The sequence below is a fragment of the Buceros rhinoceros genome, unplaced genomic scaffold (assembly GCF_000710305.1).
Source record: "Buceros rhinoceros silvestris isolate BGI_N320 unplaced genomic scaffold, ASM71030v1 scaffold6599, whole genome shotgun sequence".
In the NCBI taxonomy this organism is placed as follows: domain Eukaryota; kingdom Metazoa; phylum Chordata; class Aves; order Bucerotiformes; family Bucerotidae; genus Buceros; species Buceros rhinoceros.
This window is the reverse complement of record NW_010433224.1, coordinates 64,342-70,851: the sequence shown is the minus strand read 5'-3', so window position 1 is coordinate 70,851 and position 6,510 is coordinate 64,342. Positions and strand designations below refer to the sequence as shown.

General features: G+C 53.6%; 1 protein-coding gene across 1 annotated transcript in view; it reads right to left on the bottom strand.

The window, feature by feature from the left end:
* NCOA1 (nuclear receptor coactivator 1) overlaps positions 1 to 6,510 on the bottom strand; it is a gene marked incomplete at its 3' end in the record, with an annotated part of 55,542 nt that overhangs the window by 28,789 nt on the left and 20,243 nt on the right. The gene's annotated exons all lie outside the window — the stretch shown is intronic.

Genomic DNA, 6,510 nt, shown 5'->3' with positions numbered 1-6,510 from the left:
CAGGAAGGAAAACCCCATCTTAAGCAGAAGCCTGCAGGAAGAGGCATCCCAGATCCACATTTTGAAGAGGAAACAGTGTGTCCCGTTCAGCACAGGCTACACAGTTTGACCTGGAACTTCTCGGACAATGCTCAAAGAAGTAACTGCCGGGATGAACCCACAGTGAATGGGCTGTGCCAAAGGAAACCTGATGGGGAATAAAAGCAGCTTGTGCCAGTGAGGCGCAGGGTGCATCCCGGATGCCGTGAGCCAGGGGGAATGGGGGTGGGAGCAGAGAGCATATAGTGTAGAGTGGGTGATGCTGCTGGAGGAGCCCAGCCCCAGCCCTGCCAGCAGCTCTCACACTGTACTGCTGAATAATCCCTTTGGGAAAAAACAACTGACTCAAAAAACCCGGCAAGAAGGACCTGGTATTTATCTCGCACTCCCCTGAAAGGTGCCAGCCACGCCGCACAGCAGCTCCGGGGAATTCAGGAGAAATCCAGCAGCGAAAGGCAGGTGGCAAGTGGGATGTGATAAAGCCAGTGATCGCAGCCAGTGAGCCATGACGCCGCTGGCGTTTCAGGGCTGGTTCGATTTGCTCCTCCCCATCCAAGACAGATTTCCCCTGGAAAAGCTGGGAGAGTCCTTTAGCCTCCCCGGATGTGAATGGGGAAGGATGGGGACAGCAGCATCGCCATCTCCACAGGACACACAATAAACCCTGATGGCTGGGAGCGCCTCGGGAGGCTGGCAGGACAAGTCCCATCCAGACCCATCTCGGGCTGTAGATGTGTTGGCAAAAAGGAGATCTATTACTGTTTAATTACACAGCTTGGGTGGAATAAGAGCAGAAAGAGGCAAGTGGGAGCCAGACTTTGATGGAGAGGATACCTGCTTTGTTGATCAGGCATCACTTAGCAAGGGAAAAGAGGGACGTCTCAAGACTGCAGATGCTTTTTGTCTTGAAATGCGAAAACTCAAGTTCCTGGGGACGGCCAGAGGGGCAGGGGATTACCCAGAGCACTGACAATGGCAATTATCAACCGTGCAGGATGTGCAACAGCGCAGGAGTCCGGAAGCATCCTTGGTCCAGACTCACATGGACAGCTCTGATTACCAATGACAATGACTCTCTATGGCTAGCGAAAATATGACCCGAAACTTGGTCCTCTCCTCACCATTTACAAGGATTTCCCCGGTACCACAACCACAAATTCAGCCCATTAGCTGAAAGTTAGGGTTCTCTTTCTGTCAGTTGTTAGTGAAAAGAAAGATGCTGGGGCCGGGATGTGGCCGGTGAGTCATGGACAATGTGCGTGGTCCAAGGAGTTGCAGCCCCATCCTCACAGGCTTCGCTTCCCTGCACGGCAGGAATAACATCCCAGGGTTTGCTGAGAAACCAAAGGGATGCTCAGAAAAATCCTGTGGACCAACCCTGGGAGTGCTGGGAGCTGGAGGAAGGAAATGGCCTGAATGGGTTTTGGCAGCAAGTTGTGAACTTTACTGCATGGCAAGACCAGGGAAAAAGCTCCTCAAGCTGCAGTGCAGGACCTGGAAACCCTCCCCTGCATCGATAAATACACGCTTTTCAACCAAATGTGTATGTATCCACACACCAGGCTGAGGAAAGAGCTCTGCCCAGCCTGCATCACTCCCTGCCCAGAGGGCAAGAGACGTTTCCTTGGGATAAACATCCACCGAGCGCAGCAGCACGTGTGCCGAAGGCGCAAGCCAAGGGGTTTCTAGGACTGCTGGAGGTTTCCTGCCCATCTCTTTCGACACTGGTCTTAATTTCTGATCCTCCCAGCACCAAAAGACTCATCTGTCAACGAAAGCCAAATTATATTTGCTGGTTTGCAGCACAGGGGACACGAGATTTATCACTCGGCATCGAATCATGTTTGCAAAACGTCCAGATGTGCCACTGGAAACTCTTGGCTCCTGCGTCCTCACAGGACTTGATCAGTTCTCAAGGTCACTCTGGGTGTTTATCTTTCCTGACTTTGTCCTTCATGCCGTGCATCGCTCCTAAAGCCTGGAAGAGCTTTTGCTCAATGCGGCTCTTGCAGAGGTGCCTGCCAGCTTCCCACAACGATTTTATTGGGTAATATCGGCCTCTACTTTCCCTCTTGCCCAGTGGCTCTTTTCTCTTTAGAAAATAAATCAATTGAAAAAGGTCGTGTCTTCAGCTCTGCTGGCACAGCCTTGAAAACAACAGGCAACGCGTGCTTCGTTTTGAATCACAGAGTGGTTTAGGTTGGAAAGACCTTTAAACATCTCGAGCCCCTCCGCTCCCCCAGCCCTGCCAGGTCCCCACTAACCCCTGTCCCCCAGCACCACCTCCACATGGCTGGGAAACCCCTCCACCACCTCCACACGGCTGGGAAACCCCTCCAGGGATGGGGACTCCCCCACTGCCCTGGGCAGCCTGGGACAGCCCTGCACAACCCCAACGGGCAAGAAATGGTTCCTCAGGGACAACCTCAACCTCCCCTGGAACAGCTGCAGGCCGGTTCCTCTCATCCTGTTACTTGTTCCTGGGGAGAAGAGACTGACCCCCACCTGGCTCCAACCTCCTGTCAGGGAGTTGTGCAGAACCAGAGGGTCTCCCCTAAGCCTCCTTTTCTCCAGGCTCAACCCCGCCAGGTCCCTTAGCCACTCCTCATAACACTCACTCTCCAGACTCTTCACCAGCTTTGTTGCCCTTCTCTGGACACGCTCCAGCCCCTCAATGTCCTTCTGGGAGTGAGGGGCCAAAACCCAGGATTCGAGGGGTGGCCTCTCCAGTGCCCCCAGTCCAGGGGGATGATCCTTGCCCTGCTCCTGCTGGCCACATCAATGCTGGTACAAGGCAGGATGCTGTTGGCCTTCTTGGCCCCCAGGGCCTTTCCCCCTCCAGCCTTTCCCTGGTCTGACTTCAACTCAAATACTTGACCTCTGTGTCCTGCTAGGGTCCCCCTTGGGCAGCTCAACTCATCCTCACAGGCCTCAGTTTCCCCCATTTCAAGCAGAAAACAGAGTTCAGCCCACCCGTCTCTGAGCAGCAATGCCTGCCCCCCGCCCAGCACCGCTGCGTGGTGTAGCACCCTCCCAAGAAGACACCCATATCCCTTCCAGGGTGGAAGAGTTTCCCATGCCCCCAAACCCGCAGGAGCTGGCTGGTACCACAGCATGAGAAACAGCTTTTTTTCCCTACTCTTAATAAATTGATGCACTTAGCAGCAATGAACTGGCTTTCAGCTCTAATCCTTTAATTGGGCTGCGGGATCCTCCTCCTGCTTTAGTGAAATAGTTCCCTCTGCCAGCTCCGAGCCTGTTATTGGGGAGGATTAACCAGCAGAGCGATGTGTCGCCGTCGTCTCCATCACACACGAGTCCTTCCTTCCCACCTTTGCAGCACCAGCATCCGGGAACAGACTTATCCCTTAAAGCTCCTGCTCACTTCCTCTGGGGTGGCACATCCCAGCAATGCAGGATTCTTCCAAAGCATCAGCGCGTCCCAGCTGAGTCCTCCAGTTCATGGGCTTCTACGCAGTGCTGTAGCTTTTCCACCCTGAGCATGTGAGGAACACGCCACAAGCAAACCGCTGACCCTCACCTTAACCCACAAACCCCAGTTTTCTTTTCTTCCAGCATTAACTGCAGCGGTGGCTCTGCTACACCAGCAGCAGGCTGATGTTCTCGGGGAGCACCAGCTGTGGGTCAGGCATTTCCTGGGCTCAAAACAACCCAACTTGAGCAAATTCCCGGTTCCTTCATAATCTCATAATCTCACTATAAAGCTGGACAGGCAGATCCACAGGAAAACAAACCAACGGGAGCAACGCGAGCCCGGCGCTGCTGCCATGACAGGCTGCTGGGATCCGGCCGTGGGGGCTTTGACAGCCTCGGGCATCAGAAATCCCCATCCCACAATAAAAGCCCGTCACACCGACAGCCCCCATTGGAACCCAATTGCTGCAAACGTGACTAAAGTAGGGCTTTTTTCCTTGCAGCAGAGAGGAGCTATTTTAAATGCATTCCTCAAATTATGCCCTGATTTTCCGACATCCAGAGAGATGTCTGGGTGCCTCCAGAGTCTGTCGGAGCTGCAGGGTCCTCAGCACTCCAAAAACACCAGGTCTGTGAACTTGAACCATGAGGTAAGTGTGTTATAACCCAGTCACCCAACACCACTGACAGTGCAGCGGGTGCAGGACCTGCTGCCAGGGAACACCGCGGTCACTTGGAAAACAATCTTCTCCCGTGCCAACCCTGTGCAGCAAAGCTTGGCACGGTGAGATGTGACATTCCCAGCTCAGCCTCACTATTTCGCAGCCACACGAGCCTCCTGGCTAGAAGTCGCTGATTCTTTGCAGGATTAGAAGGGATGGGGAAGGCGTGAGGCTGGTGAGGGATGGAGGACGCTGCTCAGGCATGCTAGGACTGGAAGAGCAATGGTATGTGCGGACACCCTGATGCTGGAGGTGATGGCCAGCAGCGCAAGGTGGTGGGAACAGATTTTGCATCCTGAAGAGCTGCTCTTACGGGCCCCCAGCCGTGGCCAGGGCTGCTGGCCAGGCTGCTCTCACCGTGCTGCTCCTCCCAGGCTCAGGAGGAGCCCGGTGGAAGGCAGGCAGGGAGCCATGCTGGGGAGGGGGGAAAAAGGGATGGGAGGTGAGCAGAGGAAAAAGCAACACCCCGACAGGGTGAAGGCTGGTGGTGGGGAGCAGCCCAGGCTGGGGGGACGCAGAGGGGCAGCCAACCAGCTCAGAGCGTTTTCTCCTTGATTTCAGAAGACATCAACGCACACAGTCTTTTTTCGTCGTTGTTGTTAATAAAAGCCCAAAGCCAAGAGCGCAAACGGAAAAGGCAAATGGCTTGTCTGGGTGTTACTTCTGTTCCCCCAAGAGAGACAGTGCGATATGTAACTGCCTGAAACCCGTCTCAGACCCTCTGCTTCTGAGCCGTGTCGCAGGGCACAAAGCTGAAGAACATGGCTTTGGCAAGCAGGTGCCACCACCACCTTGCCCACACGGGCCGAGGGTCACTGGTCGTTTTCCCTTTCTTTGTCTCTTTTCCCTCTTTGCATTATTATTTCTTATGTCCCCAACCTCCCTAGTTTGCCTTAGCTGCCTCCATCTCTTTGGCAGGTCTTCTGTTTTTTCTCTACCACCATTTTTGGTGGCACAGGGCACACCAAAACCATCCCCAGGATCCTGCACTTGCCTCCCTGCGCTTCAAGACTTCTGTTCCCAAAAACCTTGTTACCCAGAGAAAATCAGGCACCCAAGGTAGGGAGAAGACAAATGTTGCAGAAGAGCTGTGACTCCTCCAGCAGCCACAGCTGGAGGGAGACCTTCCCTGAAGCAAAGCTGAGGCCATGCAGGGCGAGAGCCACAGTCACGCAATGGGACAAGTCCCCCAAAGGGCCTTTACTTATAGCTTTTTACTCAAAACATGACAAAGCCCCATGGCCAAGAGAGTACCTGCACTCCAAAGGGCTGGAGGAGAGAGGATGTGCCACCAGAGTGATGGCAGGACCACAGAGAAGGGGGGTCACTGGGTTCAGGAACACCTCCCAGAGCCACCTCAAGGCATAAGGCAGGAGGGGAAGGAAAATGGAGGTGAAAGGGGTGGAGGTGGAGCGGGGAAGATGTCCAGTGTTGATGTCCATCTGCAGTGTCATCCCCAGCCCCACACGCTCCACCACGTGAAGCTCCATCCATAGCACCCAGAACAAGCACTCCTGTCCCTCCAGCCCTTAAATGTGCACTTTTAAATGAAAATAATACAAGCTGTCAGATTCTGCTCTTCATTTCAAATTTTCTTCAGCTGAAATGCTTTTTCCCGGACCCCCCACCCCCTCCAGAAAGGGGAAAAGGCAGATACAAAATAATACATCACATGTGAGTCTTCCAAACCAGGACATAAAAAATTCAAAACAGGGTTTTGTTGAGCAATGTCATGAACATAGAAAATTAGAACAATTGTTTCCAGTTGACCAGCATAAAACTTTGTAATATATATTGTGTTTTGTCTTGAGTTATGAGAAGCACTGCTGCTCCCCAAGGAAGTCCCCGTGGAGAGGCTCCCACGGATGTGGGCATCATGGCTGGGACACAAATGCTGCCCCACACTCTCCAAGGGCTCTTTTTCAACCCAACATTTCTATGGGCGATGGTAATTTTTCATTTCTTCTGCTAGATGCTCGGAAAGTCTTTAGGTTTTGATTTTTCTATTAAAAATTCAACAGCTCGAAGGCAAGAAGTCACAGAACCACAGACTGGCTTTGGCTGGAAGAGACCTTCAAGCTCTTCGAGTCCCCCCTTTCCCCCAGCGCTGCCAGGTCCCCACTAACCCCTGTCCCTCAGTGCCACCTCCACACGGCTGGGAAACCCCTCCAGGGATGGGGACTCCACCACTGCCCTGGGCAGCCTGGGACAGCCCTGCACAACCCCAACGGGCAAGAAATGGTTCCTCAGGGACAACCTCAACCTCCCCTGGAACAACTGGAGGCCGGTTCCTCTCATCCTGTCACTTGTTCTT